Source organism: Nothobranchius furzeri, chromosome 9 (genome assembly GCF_043380555.1).
Source record: "Nothobranchius furzeri strain GRZ-AD chromosome 9, NfurGRZ-RIMD1, whole genome shotgun sequence".
NCBI classification, from domain to species: domain Eukaryota; kingdom Metazoa; phylum Chordata; class Actinopteri; order Cyprinodontiformes; family Nothobranchiidae; genus Nothobranchius; species Nothobranchius furzeri.
Genome location: NC_091749.1, coordinates 67,953,539 through 67,979,114, shown reverse-complemented (window position 1 = coordinate 67,979,114; position 25,576 = coordinate 67,953,539). Strand labels below are relative to the sequence as shown.

The 25,576-nt window shown below is 42.3% G+C and overlaps 1 long non-coding RNA gene across 1 annotated transcript in view; it reads right to left on the bottom strand.

Moving 5' to 3' along the window:
* Positions 1-522: 522 nt before the first annotated feature.
* The window catches only part of LOC139071846 (uncharacterized), a 62,087-nt gene continuing 37,033 nt past the window's right edge, over positions 523-25,576 (bottom strand). Inside the window, exon 3 of the long non-coding RNA XR_011521657.1 lies at positions 523-5,760. This is a non-coding gene — a long non-coding RNA (uncharacterized lncRNA). The remainder of the gene's footprint in view (positions 5,761-25,576) is intronic.

Sequence of the window (25,576 nt, the reverse complement as noted above, 5' to 3'; positions counted from 1 at the left end):
TGCGGCCCCGTGAGAAGTTATCCCCTAGCTAGCGGTCTCCTTTGTTTTTCAGGTCCGTATTGGCGATTATGAAACGGACAGAACATAAAACACAAACCTTTTGGAGCCATGTTGTAGTTTTCTCCTGCTTGTTGTTGTGTTTACTGATGAAGTCACTCGTGTGACTTCGTGCTCTGTCAGTGACAGCTGCTCCCCTGCTGCTTCGCAACTCGTGGGAAGGGCCAAGCAGCAGCTTACGCGAGCAAGACGTGCTGCTGCAGTAACGTGCTGCTGACGGCGCCAGTGAAAAGAAGAGGTTAGATACAAGCTAGTAGCTAAAATCTTTTTAGCTGATAGCTTGGAATACATTTGGGAATATTAAACTCCAAATATGACAAATGTGGAGGTAAATAATGTGGCGGCCCTGCCACTGATAGGCTGGCAAAGCTGCAGTGCACTCGGGGGGTGGGGTGGGGGTGGGGGGGTGTTAAATTAGGGTTGTTTATTCAGTTTGTGGCGTTCTGAGGGTTATGTTGTTCGGGGTTATGCTAGTGTTGTTTGTTTCAGTATGGAGTTCACGCTGTGTTGTTCTTATCCGGTGTCTGTTGGCACCGTGAGTTAAATGTACGTGTGGGGATGAAAAGGGGAGCCATCCGACTATTAAAAGTGTTCTACGTTTGCTACCGGTCGACACTTCTTTGCTGCTTCACACACACCCCGCTAGATGGCGGTGCAGACTCGTGATGGGATTTCCGGCTCTTTTTAGAGAGCCGGCTCTTTCGGCTCCCAAGTGGCTCCTCAGATTTTCTGTTGCGTGGAGTCCATTTATAACCAAAACAATGCTAAACTATATGTTAAATCATTTACTAATGTAAAAATATGCAATACGTCAAATATTTATCATTTCTATGGATTTCATAACTGAACACTTTAAGAAATCTCCACTTTCTGACTGCTGGCGCTCATTTTCTCTCCGTCTTCGTCGCACTCTCCTCTCTCTCGCTCGCCTTTTTCCTCCTCCTCATTCCCTCTCGTCTCCCTCCACCCGCATGTGCTCTGCTGTGTGTGTGAGTCTGATCCTCCCTCTTCCCCGCCCCTACTGCTCTGTGTGTGGACAGTCTGGACACGCAGTTACACATGTTGACCAATCGCCTGTAGCTTTCACCAAAGCAAGAGGGGAGGGGGGAGAGGAGGGGACGGCTCCCAATGACGAGCCGGCTCCCGTCGTTCACTTCAGCCGGTTCGTTCACGACCGACACATCACCATCACACACACCCCGCTAGAGGGCGGCGCAGGCCGCTACGCTGGTGTCAGAAGTGGGATTAGTGCCGTCAAGAAAGACAGAAAAGATGCAGCAACTCGTCGAGGAGATAGAGCGACTTGACAGAGAGAACAGCAAGCTGAAAAAAACAACACTAACTTAACCCCGAACAAAATAACCCTCAGAACACCACAAACTGAATAAACAACCCCAATTTACCGTCCCCCCAGAGTGCAAAGCGGCCTCGCTGGCCAATCAGTGGCAGGGCTGCCACAATAATTTGTTCTGATGATATATTCTAAATAGCTGATGAAATCTTTGTTAAGATTTCTTTAGTTAGCTAAAAAAAATGGTGTCATAGATGCAGCAGACGCTTGACTAGTCACCCATTTGTACTTTGCAATCACAATTTTTGTGATTAGTTGTTTGAAGTAATTTTTTAAATTATATCTTACTAAACAATGCAACCACAGTAATTCTCTACAGCACCTTCTAAAGTAATTAGTAATAACTCGCTGCCTTGTGCTACAGAAGGAGAAGAAAAAAATAATTCTGACTTTTTCTCCTCAGAATTCATATTTTTGACTTCTGTGAAAAAACGTCAAGAGGCCATAATCCTCTTCTGCGTTATGCTAATTAGTATTGCTAACGCAATGCTAAAGATAATTATTGTGTACTGTAAATCACCAACTCATTGGTTAGGGTTAGGGCCCTTACACACTAGCATCAGCTCCGCTCCGCCTGGACCGGGTTGGGAGTTTACGATGGCAGCGGTCTGAGGCTCTGCTTGTAATTTAAAAGTCCTGGTCCATGTTAGATGTCCACAGGCAACCAGCATGACTACAGCCTCGCACACGGAAACCAGGTGGCCGAGCGGGTGGACTACCCCAGTCCCAGAGCCCCTTCTTAGCTTTTTTTGGTTAGCTAAGTTAGCTAGCAGCTGCATTGGTTCATTCCCTGCAAACAACCAATGTCGCATGGATGTGCAGATCATGTCTATATTGAGTCTGTCGGTCCAGACAACATCCGTAGGACGTCCAAACTAGGTCTGCACAGTGGGTTTGTTCCAACTGTAAGAGCCCCACCCTCAGCTTCACCTCTTTTCCTATTTTGGGATTGTCCTGTCGTGACGAGATGATAGTCATAATGGCGGTGGTGGGAACTGTCCATTTGGAAACAAAAACTTATAACTCCAGCCTATGGACATGATTTGTCCAGTATAAATGTCGATGTTAAAAACACCAGAATTTAAACATATCAGCATTCATTTCTTGCTTTAGTTATATAAACACACTAAAGCGATCAGGTTCAGAGTGTGCCACATCTAAAATGGTCTAAGCAGAAACATTAGCCATTTTTTAACACCCAAGCCCACTAGTGCACTCTTGTGAAAGTATGTTCTTGGCAAGTAAAGCAGAAAGTCCGTTCTACGGGAGGACGAGGACAGCATTTAGAACAGAACCGTACTCTTTTAGCCTAGTGAACTAGAACAAACTCTTGCTTTGCAAAGTTTGGTCTAGGAACGCTCCATTGGAACCTCTGCAGCCCCTACCAGCTGTCTGGCTGGCCAATCACAGCCCTCTATAGGGGTTTCAATCCTATAGAGTTCTGTGTTTGGTCCACAATGGTGGGCCAATCACAGCACTCTATCTGCTTTGTGGGCCAATCATGGCCCTGTATTTAGGGGCAGACTGGGACAATTCAGGCTGGAAATTTTGAAACCATCCCAGGCCACCGCCCAATTTACGCTAAACACTACAAGTGAGTCAGGTTGGGTGCCTACTGATGTAAAAGTGTAAAACAACTAAATTAAAGCTTCACGTGCCCTGATTCTTTCCTCTAAAATATAAATATGTGTGTTCTGCTGCTATAATCTGCATTTATGTTGAAATTTTATTTGATTCTGTTAAACGTGCCTCTTGCATGGCATTACATTAGATGAAATCAGCCATAGGGCTGAACGATCTGTCGTTTTAGGACTGAAATTGCGATTTCAAACAGCATGATCACGTGACCGTCAAAGCTGCGGTTTTAGCGGTTTTGACTGATCCACGATCAGTTGTGTAACCTTTTTTTTTTTTTACATAATCTGATCATCAGAATTTGATCATCCTGATACGTTCCTGACAGCCACTGTGTCTTCCTCCCCAACCCACCCCACGAGCTGCGCGATAATTAACCCCGCCCAAAAACTCCACCTTAACCCGGTTCTCCCAACATGATCACATACAGGCCAGCCTGGACACGCATCTGTGGCCAGAGCTTTCTTGTTTTTCAATCTCTCCATTTCTGCTCCACCTTTCCTGGCCCATCTAGGTCCATTTTGCTTCTGGGGCCAAAGGTGCGGTGGTCCTGTAGCCGCTCTGAGGTGGTGCTCACTCCTCACCCCTGCCACATGGACCCAAGGGATAAACCATCAACCCTGCTCAATGGTCAACTTTCCTCGCGGGGTCAGACCCGTTAGGACAGTGGGAGGGTAAAAAAAATGATTTACAACACAAGAATTTCAGAAAAATACATTTCAGCTATTTAAAATGTTATTTCATTTTTTATTTTAAAATATATATTTTTTAGTTTAATTCACCTGTTGCTGTGTTCACAAAAGCTATGGAGATAAAAACTTTTTTAAAATGGTGCACAGCAGAAACATGTATTTTTTATTTATTATGATTATTTTCTGGCCATCCCTTGGGGCGCCATTGCTGTTAGCATAGCACTAGTTTAGAAAACACAGTTTAATTTGAAATATCAAAATTCTAATAAACAATAAATTGCCTTGTTTGTTTATTATAATATTAATATTTTTATTTATCTGATGGAGTTTCTGTTATGGTTCTTTAGCTAGCTGACACCTTAGCTCCAATAATTAATTAGATTTTGTTTGCCTATTGAGTCAACTGAGAATTGAATTCTTTAAACTACTTGGAATATTTTTGGCTGGCCATACAAAAATCATCATGTTTAAATGCATAAATAAAAGTCTTATCACCATTTCAACACACAAACATATACAGACCAAAACCAAGACACTCAGTGAGTTCTATTTCAAAAGCCCTCGTAGATCCAAAGGCTGTTGCTTTGATCAATCAATCAATCCTTTATTAATCCCAGAGGGAAATTAGAGATTCCAGGAAACCAGCATATATCCCACCGGGTGTGTCCCCTGTGGACGTGCGGGAGCTCCCTGCTCCGTTCTCATTGTTGAAAAAAATCTTATCGATTGCATTGAATGACCAATTCATCAAATCCATGATTAAAAATAGGGTTTTTCAGAAGAAATGCAGAGAAGCGCTCTGTGGGCAGACAGGATAAAGAGCTTTGGGGGAAAAAAAAAGATAAGGGAGCAAAAGAGAGAAGCGTCTGTACTCCTCGAGTGCCTTGAAGAAAATGGTTTCCTACGTAAGATGTAACTATGGATCCACTACACAGGACTGATCTTTTACTAACGTCCTGCTGATGAATCACCACAGGAATGTTGGGCTGACTGCAGACAAGTGGAAGTGATTTTTTTAGTATCTGGAACCCGAGATTCTGGCTGTGACCGGTTTGAGCCTGACACTAATGCACCATTAAGCCATTCATCTCCAGTAAATAAACAGCTGCTGCAGAGCGTCCTCTGCCTCATTAATATCTCTAAAACTAATGTGGGAAAGTCGTCCAAAAATGCTTTTTACAGAATTGCAGGATTAACCTGCTCGGGGGTGAAATTTCTTCCTGCTCCGTGACGCTGCATGAATGTGTGTTTTCACTGTAAAACATCCACCTCTCTGACGGAGAGGAGAACCTTTTGTTCCACCTCTACAGTCCCCAATTACAGTAATCTCCTTCCTCGGCTAATCCCGCTCCGCAGAACTTTGAAGTGGAGCGCTTCACTGAACATCAAAGTTGTCTCCTTACTCCTCGGCTCACGCCAGTCAGAGAAACACTGCTGGATAGAAAGCGGAAGGACGAAGGACCGTGAGATGGCTGGAGCAGCAGAAAAACACACCTCAGCAGTAGAATACAGCTCTGTGACCCAGACGCTCTCACACTGAAGTTTTAACGCATTTCAAACCAATGAAAGACACATTAGACAAGTGATTTATATGAATTTCAAACACAAATGTCTTTTGTTATAATTTGTGTAAAGTGAGTAAAAAAGGTGGAAACTGTTCAGTAGTGATGGGAATTCCGGCTCTTTTTAGAGAGCCGGTTCATTTGGCTCAGCTCACCAAAAAGACTCGGCTCTTTCGGCTCCCAAGTGGTTCCTCAGATTTTCTGTTGCGTAGAGTACATTTATAACCAAAATAATGGTAAACTATGTGTAAAATGATTTACTAATGTAAAAAATGCTATATATCAAATATTTATCATTTCTATGGATTTAATAACTGAACACTTTAAGAAATCTCCACTTTCTGACTGCTGGCGCTCATTTTCTCACCGTCTTCGTCGCACTCTCCTCACTCTCGCTCGCCTTTGTCCTCCTCCTCGTTCTCTCTCGTCTCCCTCCACCCGCATGTTCAGTAGGATCAGAAACCTGCAGTAAAACAAACCATCCTGAGACGAGACATCCTATAATTTACCCGTGAACCAGCTGTTGGCTCAGTCTTTAATTAAACACCCAGTTGTCATCACCTGAGGAGGGTTTGCTGTTGCCTGGGAAAGTTGGTCTGACATGAAACAAAAACTAAACGCTGAATATTAAAGCTGTAGCTCACTGAAAAACCCTTTGTTAATTATTGTTTCTGATCATAACGGGTCACTCCGAGTTTTTCCATGCAGGGTGAACATAAAAATAGTCTCCTACACCCATCTCCTGCATTATATTCTGATAGAAAATAGATGGTGAAACCCTAGGATTGGAAAAGCCCCATCTTGACTCTTAGCGGAAAAGATTATTGTTGGTTTAGCGTCCAGAAAACAACAGAAAGATTCGACTTGTAGAAGCTAATTGTTAGCATTAGCAGCTCCACCACATGGCAGATCTCCTCCAGGCTTGTTAAGCTTGGTTTATGCTTGACGCGTCCGCGAGGTACACACAGCTCTGCGTGGAAAATTGCGTCATTTTAACAACCACGCCCCTCCAACGCGCATCCGCACGGCCCAAACTTTCCGCACCGCGCACCTAGGAAATTTTCTAACCACTCAGATGGTCGGAGTCGGACGCGGAAAAACATGGCGGACTGGCAAGAACTAGTATGGCAGAGGTTTGTAAATACAGACATTTGTATGATTCAGCTCTCAGAGATCACCGTGATCAAGATGTTGTTAATAATTCTTGGAGAGAAATAGCACGCACTGTCGGAAAAGACGAGGACGCTGTTAAAAAAATGCTGGAATGCCAGGTTGTAAACAACAGTAATTTTTACTTCTACTATGGTGTAGTGTTGGATGCATGCCGTAGAGCTCCATGCTGCCCCCTACAGTTTGGGAGAATATTGGCTCACCGCAGAGACGAGCCGCATGAACCATAAACGCTGCGAGTTGTGAAGCGCGTTCCATCCGCGAGCCGCATCACCAAGCGGAAAGTAAATGCGTCAAGCATAAACCAAGCTTTATTCATGGAGACAAAACATCAATGTTGCAAAGTCTTAGTCAGTGGTAAAGTTGCATTTCTGTTAGCCAATCAGAGGTGAGATATCCAAAAATCAGGAGGTGAGACTCCAAATCCTGCAGTCTGAACCTCTCCTCTGTTCTAGCAATCTTCTAGATCCTGAAACAGGAACACCGGTGCTTTTTGTGCCCAGAGTACGATTTACAAGGCATTCATTCCTACTAGAGACCACTGCAGATGTATTGATTACAAGAGCGAATCACACCTTTAACTAATTCGCTGCCGTTTCCTGATCAGTTAAGTCCTTCGCTGCCAGCGTTTCTCGCTGTTTTTACTGTTTTTTTAAGAGTGACAGAACGTTGCGCGCTAGGATGATGTCGACGCCAAAACAACCACAACAAAGCGGAGACTCTCCTCTAAAATCAGGAAGAATCTGCGCGTTTTGAGCATTATCCGTTCTTTCATAATCCGTTGTTGAATTGTGATCGGCAGAAGCTTTTCCGGTTTGCGCCTCACTTTTTTTTTTACAGGAACGGCCTAAAATGATCTCCTAACACATGGATGTTCTGCTTCCTGATCACGTGACGTGTGATGTACGTGGATGAAGATCGGCTTTAGAGCAGGAATGTTTGTTCTCACGGTGCGGGGGCTCGTTCCGACGCCCACGCAGTAAAAAATGAGTGAATGAATTAAGAATACTTTTGGCTTTGTTAACTCCTTGTGACCTTAAAGCATTCAGGTGGAGTATCAAGTTTAGTACCTTCACCCAGGGGCGTGTCCAGGGAGTGGCCTGGGGTAGCACATGCCATCCTTAGAATCTGATTGGCCACCCCAGGTGCCACCCCACTAAGTTCCAGTTTAAATTGACTTTACATTGTCGACAAAAGGCTTGGGTTGTAAACTCCAAAAATGGTGTGTGGTTGCATGCACCTTTAACATTGTCTTCTAGCCCAGGCCTACAGTACATTTCTGTAGTATTAATATTCTGCCCCCTCTGTTGTCGCTTTATTGAGTTTCTTTGGCTGGGGCATTTCTCAGTTTTCCCACCAGTGGGCAGTATTACCCCTTGAGGTTTGTTGCTTCTTCTTTGGTTGTTTGGTGTGCGCTACACTGCCCCCTTTGGGGACGTGTTGTAAGCAGCAGGAAAAGTTCACTCAGGCAGTGTGAGAGAATGCGTGGAGCAGAAAACCTGCACAACTTTAAGCCCAGTTTACGTCGTTGGGGAGTTTGTTGAACCATAATCTGTAAGTAATCAACGTGTAGCTTTGTTTTCTGTAAGATTTGTTATGTTCATGTTACTTAAAAGCTTATTTGAATGTATCAGGATGGTGAATGAAAGCATAAGGAAAGCTATGTTGCTAACCTGTTTTTGGTTACAAAATATATAAATACTGATGCTTACATGTTATTTTACTGTATGTTCACAGTTTTACAAATTAAAAGAGGAAAAAACGGTCTTCAGAAAAAGACAAAAAGACAAAGCGATGTGTCCTGTCGTTCCTGGAACCATGTCCTCTTATGTTAAGCTCGCTGCATAGGGTGAATAGCCATACATTCACCCGAGGGCAGTAGAATTAATATTCTTTATTATTTTTCCATATTCACATAAATCAACACAATCTCACTCCCAGCGCGTCAAAAACAAACGCTTGGTGAGCCACCCACCGCCTCAGGCCCCTGACGCCAAAAGTGCCCTTTTTCGTCACTTATGTGCGAAAAGGGTTTTTCCCTTTTTCTGACTGCAGATCCCAATGCAGCGTAAAACTGACGTGATGGGATGTCCACAGCCAGGGAACCAAACATGCTCATTATACCTCACCCTAACCTTATCCTCTTATTTAACCTTCCCCTCACACCTATCCTAATCTTAACCACCTTGCTAGCGAACACGTTAGTGGTGTGTCAGTCGCTCTAAAAGCCGGCACTATGAAGTGAACGGCGGGAGCCGCCTTGTCATTGGTCGGGTTTAGACCGAGCCAACGCGAGGGGGAGGTTTCAACTACCAAGGTATGTGTAACCTCCCCCTCACCAGATGGTATGTTCTAACGTTCCCCGTGGGCGGCAAATACAAAAATTCACAGTCAGAATGCATTGGAAACAGACGCTTGATCACAGTGAGAGTAACGTTTTAGGTAGCAAGAAGGTTAAGGTTAGGATGAGGGTGAGGGGAAGGTTATAAATAGTGAAACGTTAAGGTTTAGGTGCGGTTAAATGAGCTGGTTTGGTGCTGGATCAGCGGATATCCCATCACGTCAGTTTTACACTGCGTTGGGATCTGCAGTCAGAAAAAGGGAAAAAACCCTTTTCGCACATAAGTGATGAAAAAGGGCACTTTTGGCGTCAGGGGCTTGAGGCGGAGGGTGGCTGACCAAGCGTTTGTTTTTGATGTGCTGGGAGTGAGAATGTGTTGCATAAATAGTATTTAGAGTCCCAATGAACTCCAGTTGGTGGCAGTAATGCAACAAGAAGTGACTTGCTAATCACCACAAAACTAGAAGATGAATAGAACAAAATGGTGACTGTGCAATGTGAAACTCCAAAATTCACTAGAAAGTAAATAAACGATTTGTGTAAATAAATAAATAAGCATAACCATTGGTGCCACCCATGCATAAACAAGTGCCCCACATGGGCCACCCCATTTTAAAAGTCCTGGACACGGCTCTGCCTTCACCAAAAACCTGCCATGTCTGCTGCCCCTATACTCCAATTTTATCCATCCATCTGTCCATTTTCAACCGTTTATCCGGAGTCGGGTCGTGGGGGCAGCAGCTTCTCCAGCGAAATCCCCTCCAGTGTGTCCTGGGTCTTCCCTTGGGTCTCCTCCTAGTCGGACATGCCTGGAAAACCTCACCAGGGAGGATCCAGGAGGCATCCTGGCCAGATGCCCGAGCCACCTCAACTGGCTCCTCTCAAAGTGGCGTTCAGTTGTAATGCCTACATTATGATTTCTGCTTAAAAGTGTAATTTTTTCATGATCTATAAAACGTACAGAAGCCAGTTCACTCATTTACATTTGACTTGAATTCTCAGTTATTTTAATCATCTGCTGACATCTTCAACCTCCACCAACGCTCACGGACACGCTAACTTCTAAACTTCCTGTGATTAATTATTCAAGCCAGCTTCTGTTTGTCTGCCAGGCTTTTAGATTATTAATTAGAGCCCAGGTTTGCAGAGAAGACCTTCAACACCTGCTTATTATTTAAGAAAAAGCCCAGATGAACGGCTGTTTCCCCATTTATAACAGCTTTTGTGTAAAAATCAATTTGTGGCTTTTCTACGAGGCCAAATGTCATCCTCATTAGTCTTAGCTTATTCACATGAAGAATGGTCTTTTTCTGTCCTAAAAACAAAACTGATTTCTGAATGTTACGAGTTTATTTTTTACCATTTATGATGTGGGCTGGTTAATTATTCCCTGCTGCTGCAGAATTAGTCGATGTAAATAAAACAAAATCGGTTAGAAAAAAGAACAAAACATAATTAATGTAATCATAAAGAAAACGACTTTGGTGGTACATAGAGAAGAAAAACAAAGACAGATCTTAAAATGATGCCATCAGTAGAATAAAGAACATAGAAATGGATTAAAGCAGTATTAAAAACAGCAGCATCATCATTTAAATCTTTACATTTTCTAACTTTAAAGTGACACTTGAAGAGACAATGTGTGGTTTTTACCATTAATCTCTGGAAATATCCATGAAAATGTTGTTGAAAATGAATGAAATGATCCCCAGTTGTCAAAAAATATTGGCACCTTCATTACATAACAATAAAAACCAGGTCTAGAATACATGGGAGCGGGTTCAATTCTCTGGGTAAGCTTCTTTCTACGGGAGCCCGTGAGGACAAAATGCATTTGATGCAAACGCATTTACTTATTTGTAACAAACCGTTACAAAACTTTCAACATTCTTAAATTTTGTTGTTTTACACGTTTACCTCTTCACTTGCTGCCAGTGATGAAAGGGAGTCTGATGTGCTTCTTATTTTGCTGAAGTTTCCACTCCCTAGGGCTTTTTGGCCTTAACGGGCATCCGTTGGTCTTACTCCAACGATTTAGGTATCTACTGTCTCCTATCGCTAGGAAAACACACACACTGCCACTTTAAAGGGATACTAGGCAGTTTTGACTTGCTATTAGCACCCCCTAGTGTCCATTAGTAAAAACTAAAGTAAAACTTATCTTAACACCTTCATCTAATGGCTGAAATGTTAACGCAGTCTTCATTAGTTTCTGCAGGAACAGTTCATCACCAAATCAAACAAATCAGCTGTGTTCCCAATCTGAACCATTCAGCAACGTGCTGGAAGCAGACTGCAGTGCAAGGCATGTCAGCTCTACTTTAAGTCCAACAGTTTTACTAAGTCCTACTTTTACTTCCAGGCTCCGCCATGACGCTTCTCGCTGTACCTTTTGGCGAACTGGTTGGCGGACAGAAAAAGGGAATTGCTTCCGTGTATATACTACCGGCACACAAAAGCCGTGACGTCGGTAGAAACTTCACTTGTTCCTACCCAAACCACAAAAGTTAAGGGCAGCAGAAGGCAGCAAAGTGCCGTCCAATGTGAAGCTGCAAAGGTTTATGGCTGAAGAGCCACTGAAAACATCTTTAAAGCAATAGCTACAAGTGTTAGAAAATGTAGTCTTAAGAAAAACGTTTGAAATCAAACTGATAATTCAATTCAAGTTTATTATTATTAGGCAGCATGGTGGCACAGTGGTTAGTACTGTTGCCTCGCAGCACAAAGGTTGCAGGTTCGAAACTCTGCTGTGGCCTTTTGTTCTCCCCATGCATGCGTGGGTTTCCTCCAGGTACTCCGGTTTCCCCCACAGATCACAACATGCCCTATAGGTTATAAATTGTAAGACGCTTTGGATAAAAGTGTCTGCTAAATAAATAAACATATTTATAAAGCGCCAAATCACAACAAGTCGAGTCGTCTCAAGGAACTTCACTCAGTAAACATTCCAATACAGGTCAGTTCATTTAGCCAATCAGTAAAAAGTTTCCTATTAAAGGAACCCAGCAGGTTCACTGACTAGTGTCAGTGACTTTACAGCATTCCTCATACTAAGAAAGCATTTAGCGATAGTGGAGAGGAAAACTCCCTTTAAACAGGAAGAAACCTCCTGAGGATCCTGGCTCAGTATAAGCAGCCATCCACCATGACCCACTGGGGATGAAGAACGAAACACACACACACACACACACACACACACACACACACACACACACACACACACACACACACACACACACACACACACACACACACACACACACACACACACACACACACACACACACACACACACACACACACACACACACACACACACACACACACACCAAGCAGTGTTTCTATGGTTACATTGTGATTTCTTAGTAAATATTCTATTTGGTGAGAGATTAACTTTATTGTATTTATCCTAGTGAATCTATAATTAAACGGGTAAACTAGTAGTAGCACATCCAACGTCAAGGAAAGTAAAAAGTTGTTATCAGGAGAGAGAGAATATTTAAGTGGTTAGCAGCAGTGTGCCAGCCGATGGCCCCCTCCATGAGGCCACCACAGCTCAGCAGAACATCGTTGTAGCTTCTTCTGGGGAGAAAAACACTTAGAGAGAAAATAAAGTTAACAGCTGAAATAACAGGAAATAATACAGTTAAAGAGCAGATTGTAGAAGAAAGTAGTCGAGTGTGGAAAGAAGTCAGTGTATCCTCCAACAGTCTAAGCCTATAGCAGCATAACTACAGAGATAACTCTGGATAACCTAGCCTTTTAGATGGAGGCATGTTGGAGGCAGGGCAAGGGAGAGTCGTCTTTACCGACTGTACACTCCACCTCCCTCTACTCCCCCACTTGTCCAGATCTAGGCTAACATCAGATTTGAACCATAGGCCCTATCAAATAAAAATGTTTCAGAATTTAAAAAAATATGTTTTTGTAGAAATGTTTTAGTAGAGTTTATTTAAATTATTTGGTAAAAACCTCCTCTGAAATCACATATTTGCAGTAGAATATTTCTAATCCCATCCCAAGCACTGTTTTCAAGAGAGGACATTTGTTTGGTGCACTCTATCATGTGCACTCTGCTCAGATGTTTGACTGATTTTTACTTCACTCAGAAAGTTTAAATCTTGATTTATATAAAAATCTGATTTATGTGAGTTTATTTATGATTAAACACAACTGACAATGTTTTTTTGTGTAGTTGTTTCCTTTAATCAGCAAACTAAAGACACAAACAAACTTTTATTTCACTGGAAACGAGAGGACGTAGGAGCAAATGAACTGACCAAAAAAATAAACAACAGAAGGTAAAACGGATAAACGTGACAAACATTTTTTTTATAAAACACAACTAACAGAAATGGTCACCATAGCAACAGCCGAACAGAAAAACCCCATCAGCAGTGAGGATGAAACTTTTTTTATTGCCATTATTTAAAGGGACTTTACGGAGTTTTGAATTTTTATGCTGGCGATTGCCCCCTCAGGCCAAAAGCGTAACGGCAGCTTCAACAGTAGGCTCGTGCACGAGGCGCGCATGCTGTACGTGCACACTCCTTAACGAAAATAACAGTTGAGAAAGTCCCGTGTGTGTGTGTGTGTGTGTGTGTGGCCCGAAGGACAGAGGACAGGAGAACATGCAGCTAATTAATTAAATAATTTGGTTCTGTACCTTTCTCTTCAGCACAGCCGACAAAGGTTTATGATGGGTCAGTCCTCCTGCATGCTCAGATCATTCCCTTCCCTTGCTTGAAAAATTGTTCCAAAATGAAAGTTGAACCCACATCTTTTTTATCTGTGAATTCAATGCCGTTCGGCAAGTCTCAAATAAAAATTTGGACATCTTACTGTAAAAAATATACCATTAATGTCAAAAATTCACTCTAAAACAACTGTGTTCTCACCCAGAATCAAACCCAGGTCTTCAGCATGGGAGTCCAACATCTTACTGGGTGAGCTTAAGCACTAGTGACATAGTTTGTATCTGTAACATTTATATCCTTGATGACAGCTGAAACAACGTTCAAAGAACGGTTCAGAGTGAAAATGGCTATTTTGTTGCTAATTAGCAGGAAATATCTAGAAGAAAGTTCTACAGAAAGTAGCTAAGGGTCCTCAGAAATGTAGCTAGCTTTGTCACTAGGCGTTAGGAACAGCGACAAAGTGGCACTGCCTCTCTCTACTGCTAAAGCTACTGATAGCAAATGCTACGGGTGATGCCTGAGCGTGAACGCGCATGAAGCAGCCTGCTCGACCCGAGCATCTCTCTTTTTCTGTGATTTTACAGAAAAACAGGCAATCACAGTGAAAATGTCAGGGCTCATTCTACAGGACCAGGGCATTGCAGGAGAATGTATGAAGAAGACATTTATTATTTCTATACATGTTTTGGCCGTCACACTTCCATAATGTCCCTTTAAAAAATTAAAACTGGAGTTTAACTTCTCTGGAACGTTAAAATGAAATTACAGGTTATTTAATATTCTGCCGAGGTGAGAAAATAAATATTTAAATTGTAATTAAGTTTTTACTTTATACATTTGCTTACAAAATAGGTCTAATAATTAATTCATATAAACGTAATTCACAAATGAACTCAGGCCCTCAAACAGAAAACACGGTAAAACAAATCTAGATTTGAAGGATTTTAAATTGTTCTGTTTCCAGACAGGAGGAATCATTCAAGCAGCTTTTTACAGAAACCGCTCCAGTAAACAAAAGCTTTAATCATTTTAATCACTCAACAATGAGCAGTGTTTTATTCACAGCAGGGGTCAAATATCAGGAAAAGAACTGATTTCTGAAAGGCTGAATGCAGAATGAGAATAATGAAGGTTAATGTCAAACAAATGTGCTTTATTAGGAGGAAACGCTCCGAGAAAACAAAACGAAGCCACTTCAGAGGGTTCAGAACAGAAATCTGTGCCTTCCGCTGAGCAGGAGGCCGCCGGATCTCAGAGAAAAACCCAAACGCATAGAGATGTCTCATTATTTCTTCCCTGATCCTCTTTAACGCCAACGACCAGCCAAAAGGAAGGAAACTAATATCAGAACAGTGTCATGGTCTGTGTCCTGCGTCTCCCTCGTGTCTCCTTGTGTTGTCCATCCCTCTCTAGGTTTCCCCCATTTGTCTCTTGTCTGCATCCCTCTCCAGGTTCTCCCTCCAGGTGTCCCCTCAGGTCCTGTGCTCCTTGTGGTCCCAAGCCCCTTCCAGGTTTCCCTCATGTTTCCCCCGGGTCACTTTATTCTTAGTTATCCCACCAAAGTTAGTCTAGTCTCCCCATAGATCCCCTCTCTTTGGTCCCCGTCTCTTTAGTTCCCCAAGCAGAAGATTTAGTGTTTTTTATGGTGTCTATTTTTCAGGTTTATTAATTCTCTTATCTTTAGTTCTCTGTATAGTTATTTTTGCATCCACACCACCTCGTTTTAAAAAAAACTCTGCCCACACGTACCCGGATAAATACGTTGTTAAGGACATGCCAGACCTGTAGGCGGCAGTACTTCCCCCGTTCTTAACCTCGTCCTTCGTCTGTGGTCTTCTGCAAGGAGCAGTAATTCCGCTTGCAAAAACAAACAAGCAAAAAGCGCTTGGACCATTGATAAAGCAAGCGCAGCTCTTAGGACATCCATGCTGTCGGCTAGTGTAAACACAGGTCGCACACTTGATGTCAGCATTTTTTGTCGTGGAACGTGACGTTGCGGACCTTAAAACTCCGGTTTTGTCAGTCCACACGCAGACACCCAAAACTGAGAAAACCAGATCTTCACTTTGGCCGGTGTTTTTTCCTGTGAAAAAACTCCGTTTTCGTGTGGATGACAGGCCAAAACGTAGAAAAATATCTAGTTTTTGGCAGATCCCCGGCTACGTGTGGACAGGGCCTCAGTGTTGTTGGTTCATTGTACGTGTCGGCGTTGACAAACAGGAAGTGTTTCATGGAGATGGAGCGCCGCTGCTGCCACCTGGTTCAGGAAAAGCTAAGAATCCTTTCTAAAAGTCAGCAGGAACAGAGCTTTATCAGTGGAAATGGATGCGTTAATGAGACACACACACACACACACACACTCTGATTATAAATGTACTCGCTGATGAACATGTGAAACAACAAGGAAAGACATAAAATAAAACAAACCCAAAACATTATGATAAAGGCTTAGGGCAGCAGTAGCTCAACAGGTTGTCCAGTAATCGGAAGGTTGCCGGTTCAATCCCGCCTCCGGACAGAGAATTCTGCTATTGTGTCCTTGGGCAAGACACTTAACCCACATTGCCTGCTGGTGGTGATCGGAGGGACCGGTGGCGCCAGTGCTCGGCAGCCTTGCCTCTGTCAGTGCGCCCCAGGGCAGCTGTGGCTACATCGTAGCTCATCCCCACCAGTGTGTGAATGTGTGTGTGTGAATGGATGAATGATACACTGTAGTATAAAGCGCTTTGGAGTCCTTACTCTGAGAAGCGCTATACAAGTGCGGGTCATAAAGATTATAAAACAAACCAGTGGCAACAACAGACGTTTAAACTACTTTAACCACCGTAAAAACTCTAAATCAGAAACCCAACAACTAGAGGAGACTCAGAAAAATGGTGGAGTGAAAGTACGTCCAATTCGTTGTTTTCACCCGACCTGAGCTGTAATAAGGGTCCTATGACAAAAAACTCCAACAAGAACTGAAAACATCAACAAAATAAGAAAAAAAATTAAATTAACAAGTTTAGTTTAAACTTCTGACCATAACTTCTGTTTTATGCTAATTTATTTCAGTCTCCAAGTTATTATCACTCCTGTTGTAGATGCTGTTGGTATTTGACGTATTTGGTCACTTTAAGAACAATTTAATATGTCAAAGATTTACCAAAAAAACTACTAATGTTAAGAAAAGAACATGAATGAATAAATATTGTCACCGATTCAGTTTCGTTTCATGGACAGGATTTCTAGGCACAGCCAAGGTGTGGAGGGCATCCGTTTTGGTGGCCTGAGGATCAGGTCTCTGCTTTTTGCAGATGATGTGGTCCTGTTGGCTGCATCAGAACGTGCTCTTCAGCTTTCGCTGGAGCGGTTCGCAGCCGAGTGTGAAGCAGCTGGGATCAGAATCAGCTCCTATAGATCTGAGGCCATGGTCTTGATTCGGAAAAGGGTAGAATGCCTTCTCTGGGTCAGGGATGAGGTCCTGTCCCAAGTGGAGGAGTTTAAGTATCTCGGGGTCTTGTTCACGAGTGAGGGAAAACTTTAGCGTGAGATCGATAGGCGGATTGGTGCTGCATCTGCAGTGATGTGATGTACCGGTCTGTCGTGGTGAAGAGAAAGCTGAGCCGGAAGGTGAAGCTCTCCATTTACCGGTCGATCTACGGTCCTACCCTCACCTATGGTGCGCTATCCCTTAGAGACAGGGTGAGAAGCTCTGGCATCTGATCAGGATGCCTCCTGGACGCCTCCCTGGTGAGGTTTTCCGGGCAGGTCCAACGGGGAGGAGAGCTAAGGGAAGACCCAGGACATCCTGGAGGGCCTTTAGCTCTCAGCTGGCCAGTGGACGCCTTGGGATTCCTCCAGAGGAGCTGGCCCAAGTGGCTGAGGAGTGGAAAGTCTGAGCCTCTCTGCTTAGGCTGCTGTCCCCACAACCCGACCCCGGATAAGTGGACAAAAGTGGATGGATGTATAAATAAATAAATACAAGTCTAATTTTAATGTGACTTGTTGACTGGGACAAACTCAGCCTCGATGACTGAGAAACTTTCCTCCAGCGTCTGTTCCTGCTTTATTCCTCCTCCTTCTCAGGTTTTAAATCTCCAGGTATTTATTATTCCCCACTCTGAACTTGTGTCTCAGTTCCTCTGCTGCCTCACCTCCTCGCCCATAAATCACAAGACAGGCTGAGCTTGAATTACCCAAACGGCTCCTCTGCAGGCGGAGCAGCAGCGCTGCACTAATTCACCCTGACAGGAAGTGCATAGAGACTCAAAGACAAAAAAAATACCCCAGAAAGTATTTGGTGTGTCCTGTTTTAAAACCCTGAAGGAGGTTTGCTGATAGTTTAATCTGAAATAATTTTAGTTTCTATGTAAAATATATCGTCTCTGACCCAGAACAGAAGGCTGAAGCACACTCTCGAGTTGGAGCAGCTCTCACAGTCGCCTCCCAGAAAACAAACCACCAAAAGATGCTTTTGCTGAACTCAGCTGAGGTAAAAAAATAAAAATAAATAAAAAAGAGAAAAGGTTTGTTTTAAAGATGCAAAGCAGTCATCTGCAGCAGGTTTGTCTGATTTTGTAAAGCTGAAAAGTGAGAATGCTTTTTGGTGAAAAACTACTTGAAAATCATAACCATGGTGTATGATACTTAGGGATGGGTACCTTTGACATTTGAATCAATTCGGTACTAATTCCCGGTACCTAGGAATCGATACCGGTACTTAACGGTACCAATTTTTGATACTTTTGAGTGTTTAATATTTTAATTCTCTTTTATAATTAAATATATATTTTTCTCAATATGTAACCATAATAACATACAACTGTTTGTATTTTAACATCGTCCTTGTAGTTTTATAAGCTGATAATTAAACTGAAGCAAACATCTTTACTGTGAACTAAATTTACTGTGTATCTTCATTCCTTTTACCGTCCTTTTTCATTTGATTTTTCCTACTGGGAAGTTAGAATTTTCGAGGAGAAAGTGAATGCACCATTAGCTGATAACAATGGTGGCAATGGAAGCTAACATATCAAGCTAACGTTATCTTAAACAGTTTATTTAGCTGCTGGAGCAGATTAAAACGATGATGCCTCACACTTAGATCGTTGTCGCTGGTTTCATCTTCACCCAATCACCCGTCACATTTAGTAAAGTGAAGCCAAACTTTAGAGCGCATTCATGTTCTTCTAGTCGGAAATTCGAAGTTCCGAGGAGAAAGCGAACACACCATTAGCGAAACGGAAGCTAACAAATCAAGGTAACGTTATCTTAAACATTTTATTTACCTACCGGAGCAGATTAAGATGAGGATGTCCCACTTAGATCGTTGTCGCTGGTTTCATCATCACCCAGTTACCCATCACATTTAGTGAAGTGGACCCAAGCTTTAGCGTGCGTTCTTTCTACCATCCTGCTCTGTTTACAACTCGCTCGCAGCGACAGATAACATAAAGCTCTTGCGCGTGCACAGCTGTCTAGGCAAGTTTTCGTTATGAAGGACGGGTACCAAAACGAGGCACCGTTTCAAATGACGTGAATCGGTGCTCAGTCGGTACTATGGAATTCGGTCGGTACCTTAAAAAGTACAGAATACGGTACCCATCGCTAATGATACTTATTGTATATATCATGAATTGTTGCTTAAGTTTGTGTGTGCACGTTGTTGTTTTTAATTGTATTACTCTAGTTTTGCTGGAATAAATTTTTTTTATTTGTGCAAACTTTTATCTAGCTAGACTTTATATAAAAGAGTATTAAACTTAAAATTTTACTTGATCTGTTTGTTGCATGAGGAAACATGAGTGGCGCTGCTAAGAAAGCAGAGAAGAGCTGCTACGGGAGCCTGGAGGTTCAACAGGAAGTAAAAATGTTTCATCAGGTTTAACAGATTGAAGAGATTACAAAATAAAAGCATGTCTGCAGATGTGAATGTGATCAAATGTTTCAAACATACAACACTGGTGAATGAAAAGGACAACACACACAAAAATCAAACAAGCACAACTGTAATATACGTATAACTAGGGTTGTCACGGTATGAAAATTTAACCTCACGGTTATTGTGACCAAAATTATCACGGTTTTCGGTATTATCGCGGTATTTTTTAAACGGTGTTGCATATGTTCAGAAAGCATTGATAGTCCTGTTCTACACAAACTGAAATAGTTTTGAAAAGGTTTAACAGTGTTTATTAAACCCAAAATAACACAAAGCCTTAGCAAAAGTGCAACTTTTCACAAGTAAAGGAACAAATAGCTTCTTTTTCTGGAACATGTTACAGTAGTCAGTGCAGGTTTAAATTATACAAATCCAAACATTCAAAACATAAACAATATGTAAACAAATCAAAGAAACACCACTTGTTTTCTCATATACTTGTTTTCTTCATTATCAAAATGAAAATCTAAAACTCCAGTCCACACTTGACTTGAGCACTGTACAAGTCAACCTTAAAAAAATATGTATTTAAAATAAATAGCCACTTTAAACAAATTACTAAAATAACTACTACACTATGTAATCAAATCCAAATGTTCAAGTATAAATGGCATTGAATAAGTAAACAAATCAATGACAAGGAACTAATTGTATATTTCTCTTCATCATCAACAAATAAGATGTTTCATCCAGCAACAGGGTGTCCGTGACACGGTGTAAATGCTGGCAGAGGACGCTGCGGCTGCAGTATATAGTGACTCGTTGCATTCTCCCTCAACCAAAAGTCCTCACGTCATGCATTTAAGCTAAAATGCTAATGTTAACTTACCTTGCACTGGCTGTAGAGACATGGGTGATGGTCACGCAGATGTGCCATTAGATTTGAAGTGTTGCTGCCTTTTGCAGACACTTGTTTCCTGCATGTTCTGCAAACGGGATAGCCGTCTTCTATTAACTGTCCCTCAGCATTTTTCAGAAATCCAAAATATGCCCATACTTCCGATTTAGTCTTCTTTGAGGGCTGATGGATGTCCTGGGTGCTGCCGTCTCCTCCTTCGGCCATTATTTCAGCTTCAAAGTTTTGGTGCCGTTGCAAACTAAAAAGTGCGTGTGCGCGCCGCGGGAACTTCAGCTGAAGCGACGGTGGCTGGTAAGGGTCACCGCGCCGAAACCGCGGCCACGGTAAACCCACCGAGATAATTTAGTTTTTTAAAAACTGGACGGTTATTTTTATTGTCAACTTTTTTACCGGGGTTTACCGCTATACCGGTTACCGTGACAACCCTACATATAACCAAATAAAGGTATTGTAAGAATGTAATACATATTATTTAAGGAACCATAAGACATGAGATTCTATAGTAAATATGAAATTAATCTTATGGATCTTTGGGTACTTTTAACCAGAAGATTGGAACTTTTTATTGCAGGGATTATGTAACACTTTGTATTAACTGAGAGACAACAGAAGAGAGAGTCACCTTTAACGTTTAAGAAGATTTATTTCTAAACAATTTTAAACAAGACTAACTCTAAATTCTAAGTGACTGAATGAATCTTGGTGTGAATGAGACGTGAGAAGAATGGTGTATGTGTGAGTGATGTTTGTAATCAGAAATCTCGGATCCAGAGAAGCAAGTCTGAGTGATAAAGAGATGTTTTGCTCGTAAGCTATAATCGGAGTTTCATAAACACATGAGACACCATCTTGTCGCTCCACACATACCCTTCAGGATGAGACCTACGTACAGATCTAGAATGCCAGGTCCTCGGACCCCCCCTTTGGTACCGGAGCCGATGAAACACAGGGGTGGACCTTTAAAGTGCCCGAGCGCCAATGACGCTAAATTTTCTTGTCGGGCGGTAAATACTTGACGACTTACCGCCCGGGTGGCGCCCAAGCCTTGTTTGTCATTTACACACTGGCTTTCACCTACATCATGGCCACGCCCTGTAGGAAGCCGCCGTTTTCGTTTTGTGCGCGCGCGAACCTGCGCGCCTCTAGCCACGTACTGCACGTACTGCACTTATACGATTCGTGCATGTACTGCACGATTCTAGTTATAGTCACGTGAACTATAAGTTCACTATTAAAGACGAAGTGGAACCACGCTAGAAACACACAAGCACGCAGGAAGATGGCGCCACCACAGAGATGGGATTTCTTGATGAAATCTCTGGCAAAACGCTTTAAACTGGTGAGGAGAAGCGAGACAGTTCGAAACGGTATGAAGCAGAGAAGCGTGTGTGTAGGTGGAATGATTCTTGGCGGTTTAAAGAAGACGGGAGGCGCAGAGAATGGCCATGTTCGAGTTGAGCAGCGCCTCGCCTGGAAAACAGACGAGAGCAGACGGAAGCAGCAGGGGTAGTGGCTGAAAGTCGGACAGATTTCCCTACATGTGTAGCTCGGGGGTGACGATGGCTGAAGATATCGCATTAGCGTTCATACTTGTTCAATTTTCAATTTTAATTCTGGTGCCTGTTAGCAGCTGAAACACATCCTCATGTGCTTGTGAATATCATATATTCTATATGAAGACATGACTGTAATAATAAGTAAAGGTTATCAGCTGTAGCTTCAGTGTGCTCATAGGAAACGTGACAAAAGAAAACAAAACACATTTCTCTTTATGGCCTATATTGCTGTCATCATCAACATAACATGATTTACAGAATACATGTGAACAACTAACATTTCATGTTCTACCACTGGATGTTTGGCTCAAAATATGAACCAATCAGATCTTAGATCAGGTGAGAGCCAGGCGTTTCCCGTCATCCCCTAGGTTTTGCAGCCGAGGGAGAGCAACTGCAGCGCCTTGCTCCAAAATCTGCGGCCGCCTTGATCTCACAAGGTTATCGTTGCCTACGTATGCATGACGTCAGAGCAAGTCGGTGTCAAGTCGGACACAAATCTAACCGGCATGCACTGCTCGCCGATCACCACTGGTCTAATCTGCGCAGAACTGGCTTATCTCGAACACAGCCAATGGCTCAAGTACAGCAAAGTGGAGTTGGTGATGTACTGCGTTGTATGCCGGAAGTATGCGACGACAAAATCGAGTTTTGTTGAGGGAACAAACAAATTCAAACTTGAATATGTTAATATGTGTTGTGAATGTGTACAAAATAAAAGTTTATTACATTTAAAACAGTTCAGTTGTTATTTTGACTCATTTTGGCAGCTGTCCAGCGGGGCCGGTAGATTCTTGGCAGGGCCGGTAAATATTCAGTTACCGGCCCGGCTGGCCAGTTGGTTTTGAAGTTAATGTCCACCCCTGAAACAGGGTCAGCAGCACGACAGACTAGTCTTTGGATTGTCTCCAGGTAAAAAGCGACAGTTGGTTGACAGCGTGAGATGGACCCGGAGGGTCAGTGAGTTCAGCTTTTATTCTGAAAGGAACTGTTGCTTGGTTGGTAAAATGCAACTGATTTTATCCAGCCATTTGGTTCTTTGCTTAAAAAGGAAGTCCAAGTGGCCGGTCCGATACTTCTCTTAGAATGCGGTGAACTGAACCAAGATGGCGTGGGGACTGGTTTTATTAATCTGGATGTTTTGATTTACGGTCGAATCAAAGTTGGCAGATTTATAAACACCACAGAGACTATGCCACGCTTCAGAAAGGAAGGTTCTGATTGGATGAGTCAAAGCAATGTGTCATGTATTTACATTACATGGATCAGGATGTCTAGTGCAGCTAGATTGAAGTCATATTACTCATTAAAACACTAATAACATTGTCATTTCACAGATTGGTCAACATCTTATTATTGACTAACACTTTGTTTGATTAGCTTATTAAAAATAGATTTCTTTGATTTATTAAAAAGAAATAGTCTTTTTGTCTTGATTCTTCTCTTGGGCTGGAAAGGAAAAGTTTTAGAAGCAAATGCATGAGACCTTAAGCAATATCTCCTGCAGATTAGTTCTTGCTGAGAGGGGGAAAATGACTTTTAGGTGGAAAAGTAATTTCATTCTGTTACAGTATTCTACTAACCTGCCCAACAAACAGTCAACGTCGCATGGACGTGCAGATCAAGTCTACATTGAGTCCGTCAGTCTAGACCAGTTCTAGATAACTGCTGGATTTGCAAACCAGGTCCATTTTTTGGACGTCTAAATACGATCCCATTTGGATGTCAATGTAATGTGAAACACGTGGACCTTGGGTTGGGTGACTTTCTTGGACGTCAAACACGGGGAGGTCAATCGGTGGAAACCTTCTGCATGAGCGCTCTGCTACACATTCTGGTCCTCATAGATGGACTTTATCTCCGAGTGTAAAATTCATTCTGTTTCTCCACCAAAGTAACTGCTGTTTTAATAATTCAGAGCCCAAAAGCATTCTGGGAGGATGAATCAGCAGATATGCTAGATTTCTCTCCTTTTACCTCAGAGCTCCACCTTAAACAGACTGGGTTTAAGAAGTCATCAACAGGTGATCTAAATGTTCCTGTGGCTCTGACAAACATCTGTTTGAGCTTAAACGAGTCATCTCTGTGATCAGAGTTCATTCTTTGTCCTTTTCAGGTTTGTCTTTTCAAGTTTTATTCACCAGAAATGCAATTAAAGATAAGAAACTGAGCTAAAAGCATTAACCCAGGATCCTAGCTGTTCAAAATAATGAAAACATTTGAGTAAATTATAAATCATCAAAGGAGATTTTGGTCTTTTAGTGCCAAACTGACTCAGATCCGATGCTCTGGTGGGAGTTTTACGGAACATCATGTGTCAGTCAGGAAATAAAAGGTTTCTGCAGCAAAAGAAAAAGGTTCATTGTCGAGATTTCTGAGTCAAGGTGAAACTTTACTCATAGAAATACAACAAAGATGTTGGAAAACGGAGTTCTCTACTGGATATTTATCTATTTGATTTATGAACATGATGTATTTTTATAATCTGTTAATAGATGTAAAAAACTAAAACTTTAACTCCTCTAAACTCTTTTCCAGCTTTAGGGTTCTACTTACCGGGACGTAAAATGATAAAAAAAACACACACACACACAAAACAAAGATTTAAATAACCTTCTAACCGAGGCATGAAGAGCCTTTGGTTATTCTGTCATTTCTCTGACCTTTGACCTCTGTATCAACCTGCTGGGAGGACCACTCCTAGGAAGGCTATCAGTTAGCCTAGATGTTTCTTCTCTTTGTAGGATGATGAAGAGCTGCTGAACAGGTGGCTCAACCACTGAATCATGTGTGTCGGAGCAGAGAAACCACTAAAACGTGCTGCACTCAAGGACCAAGATTGAGAACCCCTGCTATGTAAACATAATCTGGCCACAATCATTAGACAGAGAATAGTGGTAGGGCAGAATCTATGGTTATTAGGGATGTAAGAAAATGTTGATTATGGCTATATATCGTGATATTTTCCCCAGGGATATTACAGTGATCCCTCGTTTATCGCGGAAGATGCGTTCCAGACCTGGCCGCGATAGGTGAAAATCCGCGAAGTAGGGACACCATATTTACAGTACAGTACAGTATTTATTTAAGAGGTACGTATTCAGTATTCAGACTTTTAAAACCCTCCCTTTACATAGTACTGTTAACAAACCACCCTTTAATGTACAGAACACTTAATCTAAAACAGGCACTAATATTAAAATGATAGAATATTAAAGAAATGATGATGATGAAGCTGATGATGTCTTCTACTGTGCAGCCAATGATTGTAGTATTTTACGTCTCTTCAGAATGAGGTGTCTTTTCCTGGGACACCTCTTCAACTTCTTCCTGGGACACTTCTTCAATTTCTTCCGAAGGCATAGTAGCAGGAGGAACTGGCTCTTTTTTGCGAGGCTGGAAGAACATTGTGATCGGAAGATGCTACCGCTGCTTCTTTTTTCGATCCAAGAGCATCCTGTAGGGAGTGATGTTTTCATCAATTTTATTGCAGAACTACAGAGAACGAACCATATCCTCGTCCCATTCTTGTGACAATTCTTTCAGCTCCTTCGCTAGGCTAGGTTGCAGAGCTTGACAAGTCGTTCTAATGTCAAGCCTTAGCGGCTCGGAATGGCAGTCCAACAACTCGTCAACGTCTTCCGTTGTCATGTCGCCAAACCCGTCACCTCCAATTATCGCAGCCAACTGCACAGATTTCCGTATGGCAGAGTGTTGAATCTCGGCAGGCGTA